The 16,701-nt window shown below is 41.1% G+C and overlaps 1 long non-coding RNA gene across 2 annotated transcripts; it reads right to left on the bottom strand.

The window, feature by feature from the left end:
* Window positions 1–207: 207 nt before the first annotated feature.
* LOC115102375 (uncharacterized) lies at window positions 208–16,072 on the bottom strand. Of its 2 annotated transcripts, none has more exons than XR_003859447.2 (5): window positions 15,693–16,072; window positions 3,086–3,252; window positions 2,812–2,909; window positions 2,550–2,646; window positions 208–2,459 (listed from the first exon to the last, which is right to left on the bottom strand). It is a non-coding gene; the product is annotated as an uncharacterized LOC115102375 (long non-coding RNA). The 2 variants fall into 2 exon arrangements; XR_003859446.2 differs by having other exon boundaries at window positions 3,097–3,252; window positions 15,693–16,069.
* Window positions 16,073–16,701: the final 629 nt, after the last annotated feature.

Raw genomic sequence — 16,701 nt, 5'->3', positions numbered from 1 at the left:
TATGTCAGTCAATTTGCCCATGCCAGCAAAACATTTTTAGAATTGCAGGAAATTAGCTGTACATCTGCTAATTTTACTGAGGGGGTTCAGATCAACCAAAGACTCATAGTGAAAGGGTGTTTTGTTGACCTAGTTCCCTGAAAATGAAACAAAATATGTTATCTAGGTCAAGTGAAATTCTAAACAAACATTAGTAATTATTCGTAGTATTTTGCAGCATTCGATTTTTATTGCATTTAGTCCTGTGTGAGAACAAATACAAAAGTACAGAATGAGCCCTGGTCAAGTTCCAATTAGAGTGCAGCTGCTTCCATCTAGTGGTAGTTTAAGAGAGAGCACTCAGATCCTTGAACTTGTGAGTGTCACAAACCAGTATACACAGTCATTAGAAAGTACTATGTATATAACAACAATGAGATTATACAATGTGCAGACACAGTTATTAGAGAGGTTCCTAATTGTATAATAACTTGCTTTTATTGCGCAAAGCATTGTGTATATGCCTCAATATTTGAAACACACACAAAAGTATGAATAAAAAACCTGTTCGATATAAAACATTAAGGCCAAATTCTTCCTTGAGAAATGTACTTTATATTTGAGATAACATTCACAAAAGATATTACAATAACATAGGCATCCTGAAATGCAACCACACAAGTGATCAAATGCCCTTCTTTGCTAATTAATTTCATTAATTGCTCATTCTAAAATCAGTTGTTTTTCTACAAGTCTATAATAAAAATATTAATGTTTACTACTATAACTGCATACAAACTGTCTAAATACTTTAACAAGGGGGCACTAACTGAGGTAACATTTATCTTGTACAACATTAAATCTCATTAAAATATCTTATCTATCATTGGTTAAAAAAACACAAAGAAAAACTGGTAAGCAACAAACTTGACCTGAATTAGATTATTTCAAAACCAGGATAATGAAAACATGTTGTCCCATTATTTTCCTATGGCAAGAGTACTCATGAGAAGTTATTTGGTGGCAAATGAACATCAAACCTTACTATGAGTGCAGGGTTAATTGTGGCCAGTAGGCCTTACAGTGCTAGGTAAGTAGAAAAAAAGAGGCAAAAACAACAACCAATGCAACTAAGGCACTACAAATGTTTCCAGCACAGGAGGCTGCTGAGGGGAGGACGGCTCATAATAATCGCTGTAACAGAGTGAATGGAATGGTAACGAACACATGGAAACCATGTGTTTGAGTTTAATACCAATCCATTTATTCTGTGCCAGCCAGTACTAAGAGCCCGTCCTCCCCAATTAAGGTGAATTGACAATGGGCTAGATTCTATAGCAGATACGTACTAGCAGACACCCGCATAGCGGTGTTTTGGTGTGTCGGAGATGGAACTGCGTTAGAGCTGTCAAATCCACAAGCGGCTCCTTGTGTTAGTTTATCTCGGACCATGCTATTGGATGCAATGAAACCGACAAATCCCATGCAGCCACTTTACAAGTTCAAACACTGCTTGATGTTTCCATTGTCTATATCTCGATTTGACTGATAGGCTACAAATCCCCACCATCCAAATGAACATGAAAACATGCATTGACCTACACTTTCTATCGCCGTTTTGAACTTCTAACTCAGTAGGATTAATAAGGAAGGAAGTGGTTTGTGACACACAAGAGCAGCCTCTCACCTATTTGTCAGCTCATACTGCAGTGACACCTCCAACATATGTCAAAACATCCGCTATGCCGGTTAACACTCGATCTGATTAAACCAAGGCCTAAGTGCAAGCAAAATTTGGCTTAATTCAACCAGCACATTTTTAATATATTACAGTCGGTTATGGAGAGGGCTATGACGCTGAGGTGAAATTGTGACGACAAAGAGAGAGAGAATGCCATTTGTACCAAAACTATTGATGTTACATTATGATGTTATATTCATCTGAGCACCTCTATAAATGTAATGCTACAATCTAATTTCTAATACAAACCAATACTTTAGCAGTGGATGTAACTCAACACAGACATCTGTTTTACACAATAGTTCATTAGATCAGAAAATAAACGATGTCCTAGTGTGAACTTTCCAGAGCTTTCCACCTCCTTATGCTGCATAATATTGACATATTTCCCTTTTTCACCAGACTAAAGATTGAACAATGGGACGGTAGAATTGTACACCGAGACTGGAACAGCGGTTGTCAAGGGAATCCCTCCTGGAATTTACATGGTTCTTTTGAACATAATGATCTCAGTGCAGTATAACATTATCCTCTCTGTGTCAGCCATAGATAGTACAGTAGATGTTTCTCTCTTCTGACCCTAACATTGGTTCATTTCTGCTATTAATCTCTTCATTTGAGAATCAAACTTCATTCCAATCTGCTGCACTTCTTTCTCTCTTCATTGTCATCTCGTCCTGCACAAATGTAATTTTCTTTCAATGACTAAGATGGGGTTTATATTCGAGGGCTTAAACATCTGTAAACAAAGCAGGGACCAAAACAAAGAAAATGTCAAATTCCAAACTGTAGTTCCCAGCAAAGCTGCAGCCTTACTCAAAATACCCACCAGTGGGCGCTGCTGTATCCTGCCTGTTGCTCTTGATGACAAGGATGATGGTGTAGACGTCATAGGCAAACAGGATCCCAGCCAGCAGGCCAAACACCTAAGGGAATGGAATAACGTTTAATCTAAACATAATCGAACCACCAAGTTCTACTTTCAGTGATGAATTGGGCTGAAGGATTTGAGAGCTGAAGAAGTAAGTCATTTGAGATGCTTTCATTTGTATCTGTTAAAAAATCTCAGGCTGGTTAGACATTTGACTCACCCCTCCGGCAATAAGGGCATTGTTCCCTGTTCCACGAATCACACAGATTAGAGAGGTGATGGTGTACAGGGCTGCACCAATAGCAGCACGGAAAAATCCTGGTAGGAGACCAACATTAGTGAATGATTGTCCTTCTAAAGGCACTTGGAAAGTCCTTGTGTTACTGTTAGTTTTGATTTGAATGCATCTTTAATTTGTGTCTGTGTGCTTCTCGTTCTCCCTGTGTCTCTCTGTATTTGTGTGCGTGTGTGTGTGTGTGTGTGTGTAAACATACACTGTACTCACACTCCAGACCCAGTTGACCCCCTGAATGGACTTGTCCATTTCCATCATGAAGACGACAAAGAAGATGATGGCGGACACCATCTCACAGATGGGCACCACATAATATCCTCCATTAAATGACGCAGCATAGCAGATTATGATGATTAAACTGATGAGCTGAAAGAAAAAGGACAGAAAATTAATATTGGGGAGAGAGAGAGAGGAAGAAGACGGAAAAAGCAGCCTGCGTAGAAATATTTGAAATATTTGACACAATAAACCCACTCACAGTCTATGTGGGGTTAAAGACCCTGTGGTGACGCAAACAGCAAAACCTGTCCCAAATCACACGAAACAACAACATAGAAAAAAGGGTTTCAAAAGGGTTCTACGGCTGTCCTCCAAAGGAGAACCCTTTTTCTTTCCAAGTAGAACCCTTTTGGGTTCCACGTAGAACCCTCTGTGGAAAGGGTTCTACATGGAACCCAAAAAGGGTTCTACATGGAACCAAAATAGGTTCTTCAAAGGGTTCTGCAATGGGGACAGAACCCTTTTTGATTCTTGTGTAGGCATTTATGCCAATCAATTTAGTAGTTTATGTCACACTGACTAAGACCCCAGGTTTGGGGTTGATATTTTTTATCCTCAAAAAAGAAAGATCTTTGAAACTGTAATTCTTAAATGGTGAAACTGCCACATCCATTTGTGACACCTCACTGTTACACCACAGGATAAACAACTCTGAAATACCCAGTTAAGAGCAGTTCTTCTTACGCTAAACTATGAGGAAATGACAAACATTTCATCAATGATTACAGCCATTAACAAACTAGAAGCAGTAGCAGAGTGGCAATCCATATCACAGAGAAATGAAAACACACGCGCTCACACAAAAAAATGCCAGGGGGAAAAATCTGCTGGGACTAGCTTCTGTGAACATTATGAGATGCAAAAGACCAGTGTCTACTTCATTTATAATAATAGGTACTGTTATAAATACAGAACTACTGCAATGACTTTGTTACTCAGCTTGCATGGAAGCAATTTCTCCCTGGGTGTGTTTCACTTTGACTTCCGGCAGTAGCTATCACAAAGACATGTTCAAGACCAATCATGTCAGATTCGAAGGATGGAGTGGAGTTAGTCTCAAATGTCAACTCAAAGCTACTTTGTAGAGGTGGAAAAACACGTTTAGCATGTGTGATCTGAAGCATGCAGAGTATGGTTGTCAATTATCCACCACTGAGTCTAAGATCATGGATGAATGCATGTTTCGGAGTATGACACCGATAGCCAATTTAAATTCAGAAGCCATGTACCATAGCATCAGAGAGAGGCCAATTCTTTACTGTACATGGGGTTACTATGAAAACACTGGGCCAGGAAATTATATGAAATGAGTATTTCCTAACTGACTAAGCCTGGCAGGAGTTGTCCTCCTGTTTATCTCTCATCACATGATCATCCTCTCTAAGCTCTATGTAAACTATAGCATGTAAACTATTTGAAACACCCACTATCTCTTGTCCCGTGACCTTCATACTTTCTCCTAGGCTGTTGTGATCTTCCACAGGGGATCATCCACCTGACCTGCGAGATGTGAAATAATCCTGGAATGTTAAACCAGGCCATGTAGCGTTGCAAGCTAAGCGATTCCTGCATTCCCTGTCCCTGGCTGCAGGAACCTCACGTATCATCTGAAATTTCCATTACCTCTGCAAAGCACTGACTCTTAACGTGTGGCAAAACACTGACTACTCTACAACTCTAGAACTCGCTAGAATTGAATTTCATTCTGTTATTTTCCATTCAATGAGAAAACTCAGCCTGTGAGTTCCCACCTCCTTTAGAACAGAACACCTGTTAAACACATTACTGTTTATCTTTAGAGATTAGTCAGTGCTGATTTTTTAGGACAATGACAACCCGTAGACCATCAGAATTCATGCAACACCTCCACCAGAGTAGTGGGATGGATCTCTCCACTAAACTTACATGGGTAACAAAATCGCCAGAGGACACCCACGAACCTACAATACACCTCAAGGATGTAGAGCACATAAAAAGGGGTCTACTGTGTGCAGGATGTTTGAAACTATAAAAACACCACAGAGAAGCCTTAAGACCTGATTCTTAATGATGTTCAGATATGTCTGTTCCTGGAGTGCCTTTACATACAGTACCAGTCAAAAGTTTGGACACACCTACTCACTCAAGGGTTTTTCTTTATTTGTACTATTGTCTACATTGTAGAATAATAGTGAATACATCACAACTTTGAAATCACACATATGAAATCATGTAGTAACCAAAAAATGGTGAAACAAATAACAAAATATATTTGATTCTTCAATGTAGCTACCCTTTGCCTTGATGACAGCTTTGCACATTCTTGAAATTCTCTCAACCAGCTTCACCTGGAATGCTTTTCCAACATTCTTAAAGGAGTTCCCACATATGCTGAGCACTTGTTGGCTGCTTTTCCAACTCATCCCAAACCATCTCAACTGGATTGAGGTAGGGTGAGTGCGGAGGCCTGGTCAAATGATGCAGCACTCCATCACTCTCCTTCGTGGTCAAATAGCCCTTACAAAGCCTGGGGGGGGTGTTGGGTCATTGTCCTGTTGAGAAATAAATGATAGTCCCACTAAGCCTAAACCAGATGGGATGGCGTATCACTGCAGAATGCTGTGGTAGCCATGCTGGTGAAGTGTGCCTTGAATTTTAAATAAATCAGTGACAGTGTCACCAGCAAAGCACCCCCACACCATAACACCTCCTCCTCCATGCTTCACAGTGGGAACTACACATGCAGAGATCACCCGTTCACCTACTCTGCCTCTCACAAAGACATGGCGGTTGGAACCAAAAATCTCAAATTTGGACTCATCAGACCAAAGGACAGATTTCCACCAATCTATTGCCCATTACTCGTGTTTTTTGGTCCAAGCAAGTCTCTTCCTATTATTGGTATCCTTAAGTAGTGGTTCCTTTCCAGCAATTTGACCATGGCCAAATTCACACAGTCTCCTCTGAACAATTGATGTTGAGATGTGTTTGTTACTTGAACTCTGAAGCATTTACTTGGTCTGATATTTCGGAGGCTGGTTAACGCTAATGAAGGTAACCTCTGCAGCAGAGGTAACTCTGGGTCTTCCTTTCCTGTGGCAGTCCTCATGAGAGCCAGTTTCGTCATAGCGCTTGATGGGTTTTTGCTACTGCACTTCAAGAACTTTCAAAGTTACTGACTGACTTTCACATCTTAAAGTAATGATGGACTGTCATCTCTTTGCTTATTTGAGCTGTTCTTTGTGGGATACACATAAGGCAATTCTAGGTCTTGTAGCATATTTTGGTTCAACTATCCCCAATTCAATGGAATTGCAACCCTCTGCATGCACGGTGCAGTCTTCCATCACATGTGCAGTGCACTCTTCCATCACATGTACAACTGATTCTCAAGATCTTGCACACTAATGAGATGCTAATAAGCCCACACCACCACACTGTCTGAGCCAAGGACTACAGGCTTTCTGGAAAGTTTTGATTACAATACTAGGTGGGGTGAATATATTTTATATGACATACATTGATTTTTGTAAACTAGTAAATAGCCTAGAGCAAAGTGTGTTTAAATCATTTCTAACTCGTTAACAATTTCCGCTCGTTAGTTTTTGCTACCATGTGGGGTTTAGCCTGCTAACTGAGGAGTGTTAATTCACCTGTTTCCATACATTTTTTATTTTAAAACATTTATCTTACAAAGAAGTTGTTTAATCTAACCGCTTAATTATTTATCTGTACATGGAAATGGAATTGTTTTTTTCTTCTATTTCTTTTCTAATCTATACAGAAAAATGCCACGGGCACTATCTGATGTCTGGAGACATTTTACTGCAGCTAATGTAGAAGGAAAAGCTGTGTACATTTGCAAATACTGTGCCAAATCATATGTGAAGAATGCAAGAATCATCTGGCCAAGTGCATAAAGTTCCCTCAGCGTTCACAATAAGCAACCTCTGACAAAAGTCCCTCTACTTCTATTCGAGGTGAAAATGATGAATCAGACACCTTATCGATAGAAACAGCTCATGGTCCTCATGGAATCAGAAGTTTTTTTGACTCAATGGAGGAACGTAGTCAGAAATACTGATTAATATCTTTCTCGAGCTATGTATGCAACTGGTTCACCTCTGATGCAAACATGCAATGTGTATTGGAAGAGATTACTGAAAGTTCTTCGCCCAGCATACACCCCTCCAACCAGACATGCTTTATCTACTCATTTGCTGGATGCAGAGTTCAACAGAGTTCAAGTGAAGGTCAAGCAAATCAGAGAGAGCAGACTGTATTGCAATCAACTCTGATGGGTGGTTGAATGTTCGTCGGCAAGGAACAATTAACTACACCCTCTCCACCCCTCAACCAGTACTCTACAACAGCACAGACACAAGGGACAACAGACACACCAGTCTCTACATTGCAGATGAGCTGAAGGCAGTCATCAATGACCTTGGACGACAGAAGGTATTTGCACTGGTGCAGAGATCAACAAGGCCTATGAGATCACCAAGCGCAACATAGCTTCTGCGTGCATATCAGCTAGAAAGATGTGTCGGCATCGAGTAATTGTCTCTGGCCCCCTCCCAGTTAGGGGGAGTGATGAGCTCTACAGCAGAGTCTCACAACTCAATCGCTGGTTGAAAACTGTTTTCTGCCCCTCCCAAAAGATAGAATTTGTAGATAATTGGCCCTCTTTCTGGGACTCACCCACAAACAGGACCAAGCCTGACCTGCTGAGGAGTGACGGACTCCATCCTAGCTGGAGGGGTGCTCTCATCTTATCTACCAATATAGACAGGGCTCTAACTCCTCTAGCTCCACAATGAAATAGGGTGCAGGCCAGGCAGCAGGCTGTTAGCCAGCCTGCCAGCATAGTGGAGTCTGCCACTAGCACAGTCAGTGTAGTCAGCTCAGCTATCACCATTGAGACCGTGTCTGTGCCTCGACCTAGGTTGGGCAAAACTAAACATGGCGGTGTTCGCCTTAGCAATCTCACTTGGATAAAGACCACCTCCATTCCTGTCATTACTGAAAGAGATCATGATAACTCACATCTCAAAATAGGGCTACTTAATGTTAGATCCCTTACTTCAAAGGCAATTATAGTCAATGAACTAATCACTGATCATAATCTTGATGTGATTGGCCTGACTGAAACATGGCTTAAGCCTGATGAATTTACTGTTTTAAATGAGGCCTCACCTCCTGGCTACACTAGTGACCATATCCCCCGTGCATCCCGCAAAGGCGGAGGTGTTGCTAACATTTACGATAGCAAATTTCAATTTACAAAAAAAAAAAAGACGTTTTCGTCTTTTGAGCTTCTAGTCATGAAATCTAATGCAGCCTACTCAATCACTTTTTATAGCTACTGTTTACAGGCCTCCTGGGCCATATACAGCGTTTCTCACTGAGAGTTCCCTGAATTCCTATCGGACCTTGTAGTCAAAGCAGATAATATTCTAATCTTTGGTGACTTTAATATTCACATGGAAAAGTCCACAGACCCACTCCAAAAGGCTTTCGGAGCCATCATCGACTCAGTGGGTTTTGTCCAACATGTCTCTGGACCCACTCACTGTCACAGTCATACGCTGGACCTAGTTTTGTCCCATGGAATAAATGTTGTGGATCTTAATGTTTTTCCTCATAATCCTGGACTATCGGACCACCATTTTATTACGTTTGCAATTGCAACAAATAATCTGCTCAGACCCCAACCAAGGAACATCAAAAGTCGTGCTATAAATTCACAGACAACACAAAGATTCCTTGATGTCCTTCCAGATTCCCTCTGTCTACCCAAGGACGCCATAGGACAAAAATCAGTTAACCACCTAACTGAGGATCTCAATTTAACCTTGCGCAATACCCTAGATGCAGTTGCACCCCTAAAAACTAAAAACATTTCTCATAAGAAACTAGCTCCCTGGTACACAGAAAATACCCGAGCTCTGAAGGAACGGAAATGGCGCCACACCAAACTGGAAGTCTTCCGACTAGCTTGGAAAGACGGTACCGTACAGTACCGAAGAGCCCTTACTGCTGCTCGATCATCCTATTTTTCTAACTTAATTGAGGAAAATAAGAACAATCCGAAATTCCTTTTTGATACTGTCGCAAAGCTAACTAAAAAGCAGCATTCCCCAAGAGAGGATGACTTTCACTTTAGCAGTGATAAATTCATGAACTTCTTTGAGGAAAAGATTATGATCATTAGAAAGCAAATTACGGACTCCTCTTTAAACCTGCGTATTCCTCCAAACCTCAGTTGTCCTGAGTCTGCACAACTCTGCCAGGACCTAGGATCAAGAGAGATGCTCAAGTGTTTTAGTACTATATCTCTTGACACAATGATGAAAATAATCATGGTCTCTAAACCTTCAAGCTGCATACTGGACCCTATTCCAACTAAACTACTGAAAGAGCTGCTTCCTGTGCTTGGCCCTCCTATGTTGAACATAATAAACGGCTCTCTATCGACCGGATGTGTACCAAACTCACTAAAAGTGGCAGTAATAAAGCCTCTCTTGAAAAAGCCAAACCTTGACCCAGAAAATATAAAAAACTATCGGCCTATATCGAATCTTCCATTCCTCTCAAAGATTTTAGAGAAGGCTGTTGCGCAGCAACTCACTGCCTTCCTGAAGACAAACAATGTATACGAAATGCTTCAGTCTGGTTTTAGACCCCATCATAGCACTGAGACGGCACTTGTGAAGATGGTAAATGACATTTTAATGGCATCGGACCGAGGCTCTGCATCTGTCCTCGTGCTCCTAGACCTTAGTGCTGCTTTTGATACCATCGATCACCACATTCTTTTGGAGAGATTGGAAACCCAAATTGGTCTACACGGACATGTTCTGGCCTGGTTTAGATCTTATCTGTCGGAAAGATATCAGTTTGTCTCTGTGAATGGTTTGTCCTCTGACAAATCAACTGTAAATTTCGGTGTTCCTCAAGGTTCCGTTTTAGGACCACTATTGTTTTCACTATATATTTTACCTCTTGGGGATGTTATTCGAAAACATAATGTTAACTTTCACTGCTATGCGGATGACACACAGCTGTACATTTCAATGAAACATGGTGAAGCCCCAAAATTGCCCTCGCTAGAAGCATGTGTTTCAGACATAAGGAAGTGGATGGCTGCAAACTTTCTACTATTAAACCTGGACAAAACAGAGATGCTTGTTCTAGGTCCCAAGAAACAAAGAGATCTTCTGTTGAATCTGACAATTAATCTTAATGGTTGTACAGTCGTCTCAAATAAAACTGTGAAGGACCTCGGCGTTACTCTGGACCCTGATCTCTCTTTTGAAGAACATATCAAGACCGTTTCAAGGACAGCTTTTTTCCATCTACGTAACATTGCAAAAATCAGAAACTTTCTGTCCAAAAATGATGCAGAAAAATTCATCCATGCTTTTGTCACTTCTAGGTTAGACTACTGCAATGCTCTACTTTCCGGCTACCCGGATAAAGCACTAAATAAACTTCAGTTAGTACTAAATACGGCTGCTAGAATCCTGACTAGAACCCAAAAATTTGATCATATTACTCCAGTGCTAGCCTCTCTACACTGGCTTCCTGTCAAAGCAAGGGTTGATTTCAAGGTTTTACTGCTAACCTACAAAGCATTACATGGGCTTGCTCCTACCTATCTCTCTGATTTGGTCCTGCCGTACATACCTACACGTACGCTACGGTCACAAGACACAGGCCTCCTAATTGTCCCTAGAATTTCTAAGCAAACAGCTGGAGGCAGGGCTTTCTCCTATAGAGCTAAATTTTTATGGAACGGTCTGCCTACCCATGTCAGAGACGCAAACTCGGTCTCAACCTTTAAGTCTTTACTGAAGACTCATCTCTTCAGTGGGTCATATGATTGAGTGTAGTCTGGCCCAGGAGTGGGAAGGTGAACGGAAAGGCTCTGGAGCAACGAACCGCCCTTGCTGTCTCTGCCTGGCCGGTTCCCCTCTTTCCACTGTGATTCTCTGCCTCTAACCCTATTACAGGGGCTGAGTCACTGGCTTACTGGGGCTCTCTCATGCCGTCCCTGGAGGGGGTGCGTCACCTGAGTGGGTTGATTCACTGAGTGATTCACCTGAGTGGGTTGGTCATCCTGTCTGGGTTGGCGCCCCCCCCCCCCTTGGGTTGTGCCGTGGCGGAGATCTTTGTGGGCTATACTCAGCCTTGTCTCAGGATGGTAAGTTGGTGGTTGAAGATATCCCTCTAGTGGTGTGGGGGCTGTGCTTTGGCAAAGTGGGTGGGGTTATATCCTTCATGTTTGGCCCTGTCCGGGGGTGTCCTCGGATGGGGCCACAGTGTCTCCTGACCCCTCCTGTCTCAGCCTCCAGTATTTATGCTGCAGTAGTGTATGTGTCGGGGGGCTAGGGTCAGTTTGTTATATCTGGAGTACTTCTCCTGTCCTATTCGGTCTCCTGTGTGAATCTAAGTGTGCGTTCTCTAATTCTCTCCTTCTCGCTTTCTTTCGCTCTCTCGGAGGACCTGAGCCCTAGGACCATGCCCCAGGACTACCTGACATGATGACTCCTTGCTGTCCCCAGTCCACCTGGCCATGCTGCTGCTCCAGTTTCAACTGTTCTGCCTTATTATTATTATTCGACCATGCTGGTCATTTATGAACATTTGAACATCTTGGCCATGTTCTGTTATAATCTCTACCCGGCACAGCCAGAAGAGGACTGGCCACCCCACATAGCCTGGTTCCTCTCTAGGTTTCTTCCTAGGTTTTGGCCTTTCTAGGGAGTTTTTCCTAGCCACCGTGCTTTTACACCTGCATTGCTTGCTGTTTGGGGTTTTAGGCTGTGTTTCTGTACAGCACTTTGAGATATCAGCTGATGTACGAAGGGCTATATAAATACATTTGATTGGATTTGATTTGTGTAATCACTACCGTGTCTCGCCACCTTGGCCTGGATGAGGGCAAGGTTCTTGGCAGTCAGAAGTACACTTCCAAGCAAGGACTTTGGGACGGAGATACAATATGGCAGTCGTGCCAACATATCTCATCAGCCACCTGGTGGAAGGGACTTTGTGGATCTAAGGCTCTTTCCCCTGTTGCCTCATTCCTCCTCCAAATCCCACCAACATCAGCCGCTTCAGAGCACAACTGGTCCTTGTTTGGGAACACACACACACAACAGGCTGACCAATACAAGGGTTGAAAAATTGGTGGCCATCCGGGCAAATTTTAAGCTTTTTGAGCCTGACCACGAGCCATCCTCAACAAGGTTGGAAAGTGACAGTGAAGATGAGGCCCGAGAGTCTGATGTTCAAGAGGTGGACATTGAGGAGGTCCAAAGAGAAAACATGGAAGCCTGAGAGGAATACATCCAAAGCTTTAGTTGTTAGACTATGATTTTACAGATGTATGTTGAAACCGTTTTTTGGAAATGCGATGGATCATTGGGGATCATTCAATATTCCCTTTCTTTTGTTGTTCAGTGAAATCATCCCATGTGAAGAGTCAACTCATTTAATTAAAGTTAAATTCGTAGCTAAATAGTTTTAAATTCTATTGGAAGGATTTAATCATTTGCAATTGTGTATTGTCTACTTATGATAAGGTAAAAGGTTTATGTTTGTCTCCATATATGGTAAATATATCCAATGCAAAAAACATCTATATTTAAATGGTATTAATATTCATTTGCATATATTTCCATTAATTCCCATATATTCCCGTTAATTCCCATATATTACCACGGAAAGTTTCCACTAGAGGTCGACCGATTAATCGGAATGGCCAATTACAAGTTTTCATAACAATCGGTAATCTGCATTTTTGGACACCGATTGTGGCCGATTACATTGCACTCCACGAGGAGACTGTGTGGCAGGCTGACTACCTGTTACGCGAGTGCAGCAAGAAGCCAAGGTAAGTTGCTAGCTAGCATTAAACTTATCTTATAAAAACAATCAATCTTAACATAATCACTAGTTAAACTAGTAATATCATCAACCATGTGTAGTTATCTAGCTTGTCCTGTGTTGCATATCATTCTCATCAAATCACAGCCTACTTCACCAAATGGGTGATGATTTAACAAGCGCAATCGCGAAAATAGCACCGTCGTTGCATCAATGGACCTAACCATAATCAATGCCTTTCTTTAAAATCAATACACAAGTACATATTTTTAAACCTGCATATTTAGTTAATATTGCCTGCTAAAATGAATTTCTTATAACTAGGGAAATTGTGTCACTTCTCTTGCGTCCCTTGCAAGCAGTCAGGGTATATGCAGCAGTTTGGGCCGCCTGGCTCATTGCGAACTGTGTGAAGACCATTTTTTCCTAACAAAGACCTTAATTAATTTGCCAGAATTGTACATAATTATGACATAACATTGAAGGTTGTGCAATGTAACAGCAATATTTAGACTTAGGGATGCCACCCATGAAATAAAATACGGAACGGTTCTGTATATCACTGAAATAATAAACGTTTTGTTTTCGAAATGATCGTTTCCGGATTTGACCATATTAATGACCTACGGCGTGTATTTCTGTGTGTTATGTTATAATTAAGTCTATGATTTGATATTTGATAGAGCAGTCCGACTGAGCGGTGGTAGGCAGCAGCAGGCTCGTAAGCATTAATTCAAACAGCACTTTCTTGCAATTACCAGCAGCTCTTCGCGGTGCTTCAAGCATTGAGCTGTTTATCACTTCAAGCCTATCAACTCCTGAGATTAGGCTGGTGTAACCGATGTGAAATGGCTAGCTAGTTAGCGGGGTGCGCACTAATAGCATTTCAATCGGTGACGTCATTTGCTCTGAGACCTTGAAGTAGTTGTTCCCTTTGCTCTGCAAGGGCCGCGGCTTTTTGTGGAGCGAAAATATGCTTTGAGGGTGGCTGTTGTCGATGTGTTCCTGGTTTGAGCCCAGGTAGGGGCGAGGAGAGGGACGGAAGCTATACTTTTACACTGGCAATACTATAGTGCCTATAAGAACATCCAATAGTCAAAGGTATATGAAATACAAATGGTATAGAGAGAAATTGTAACGGTTTTCTAATGGTGAAGGAGAGTCGGACCAAAATGCAGCGTGTATATTACGATCCATGTTTTAATAAACAAACGTAACACGAATCTAAATACAATATCTACAAAAAACAATAAACGTAATGAAAACCGAAACAGCCTAAACTGGTGCAAACGAACACAGAATCAGGACATCAAGACACTAAGGACAATCACCCACAATACAACCAAAGAATATGGCTGCCTAAATATGGTTCCCAATCAGAGACAACGATAACCACCTGCCTCTGATTGAGAACCACTCCAGACAGCCATAGACTTTCCTAGAACACCCTACTAAGCTACAATCCCACTAACATACACACCAAAACCCCCAGACAAAACACACCACAATACAAAAACTCCATGCCACACCCTGGCCTGACCCAATACATGAAGAAAAACACAAAATACTTAGACCAGGGCGTGACAGAAATAGTCCTATAATTCCTACAACCTAAAACTTCTTACCTGGGAATATTGAAGACTCATGTTAATAAAAGGAGCCACCAGCTTTCGTATGTTCTCATGTTCTGAGCAAGAAACTTAAACGTTAGCTTTTTTTTACATGGCACATGTTGCACTTTTACTTTCTTCTCCAACACTTTGTTTTTGCATTATTTAAACCAAATTGAACATGTTTCATTATTTATTTGAGGCTAAATTGATTTTATTGATGTATTATATTAAGTTTGAATGAACACTTTTATTCTGTATTGTTGTAATTGTCATTATTACAAATAAATAAATAAAAATTGTCCGATTACATCGGTATCTGCTTTTTTGGTCCTCCAATAATCGGTATCGGTGTTGAAAAATCATAATCGGTCGACCTCTAGTTTCCACCTCTGAATATTCCCCAAAATATGCAACCCTAATACGAACCCTACATTGTCACAACACAACTGATTGGCTCAAACACATTAAGGAAAGAAATTCCACAAATGTACATTTAAAAAGGTACACCTGTTAATTGACACGCATTCAAGGAGACTATCTCATAAAGCTGGTTGAGAAAATGCCAAGAGTGTGCAAAGCTGTCATCAATGCAAAGGGTGGCTACATTGAAGAATCTCAAATATAAAAATACTTTGATTTATTAAAAGTGACCGTTGGAAGCTCTTTGGCTAACCCTTGGCCTGACCCCCAACCCCAAGAGCACATGGTTCTCATTCCAGGTCCAGTTCCTCGAAGTCCACACAACGGTCTCAAAGATTTAAAATGGACCAATTTGTTATCATACTATGAACAAATCAATGGTATAGCATCATGGAAATACTCATAGATTTGTATATGTTGCAGAAATAGTGTAGTAAAGTAACAACACAAAGTAGTATGTCATTATATTGGTCTATTCTAGGGAATGATATTATATTTCTACAACAGACCTTCCATTCATAGTTTGGCTACTACTATTGCAGTAAATTCAGGCAAATTTACAGCGCTAGTCTACTCTTTGTGTGAGTGTCTGCCTATAACAGTGACAGGGAACAAACTTACTATTTCTGCAGCGAGAATTGTTCCTTTTCGAGTCGTCACGTAACACGTCAACTTTTCCAAGCAGCCCGCAGCGACAACGGTCTCAGTATCAGCCATAACTAACTTTAATGTAGAGTTTACCAACTAATTTTAAGGGCTGTATTTCCCTTTGCAAGGTTGTAAAACTCAATGAAGACACAATTTTGCAGCTAAGTTACATTTAGTAGAAAAAGTGGACTGATGTTGTCTCCTAACTGCAGGTTAACATTTTGTTTTTCTTCTCTCCAAGTTGGGACTACTTCGAATGAGTGAGTACTTTCAACTACATGAACATAGCGAAACTAAAAAACGAAATAGGGAAGTGCACTTTTAAATTGACTCGCTTGGAGGAAGTAAAGAACGACAAACGGACTAGTATTCTGCCAGCAGCACAAACGATGACGTCACTTTTGTATGGTAAGGAGGAAACCTTCAAAATAGAACCCCAATGAAATACACTGTAATAGACTACATGGGACACATATTGTCTTATTACATTTACATTTAAGTCATTTAGCAGACGCTCTTATCCAGAGCGACTTACAAATAGAGAGAACATGTCTACCTGTCTCAGCTAAAGTGGATGGGGAATACTCTGTAGGATCTCTACCAACCAAATACAGTGCACTAGGAAAGTATTCAGGCCCCTTGACTTTTTTCCACATTTTGTTACATTTACAGCCTTATTCTAAAATGGATTAAATCGCCCCCTCCTCATCCATCTACACACAGTACCCCATAACGACAAAGCAAAAACAATTTAAATTTTTTTTTTTGCACATTTATAAAAAATGTCAAATGTAAATATTACATTTACATAAGTATTCAGACCCTTTGCTGTGAGACTCGAAATTGAGCTCAGGTGCATCCTGTTTTCATTGATCATCCTTTAGATGTTACTACAACTTGTTTGGAGTCCACCTGTGGTAAATTCAATTGATTGGACATGATTTGGAAAGGCACACACCTGTCTATATAAGGTCCCATAGTT

This window comes from Oncorhynchus nerka, linkage group LG20 (assembly GCF_034236695.1).
Source record: "Oncorhynchus nerka isolate Pitt River linkage group LG20, Oner_Uvic_2.0, whole genome shotgun sequence".
NCBI classification, from domain to species: domain Eukaryota; kingdom Metazoa; phylum Chordata; class Actinopteri; order Salmoniformes; family Salmonidae; genus Oncorhynchus; species Oncorhynchus nerka.
The sequence above is the reverse complement of the archived record's forward strand: the minus strand, read 5'-3'. Positions and strand labels throughout refer to the sequence as shown.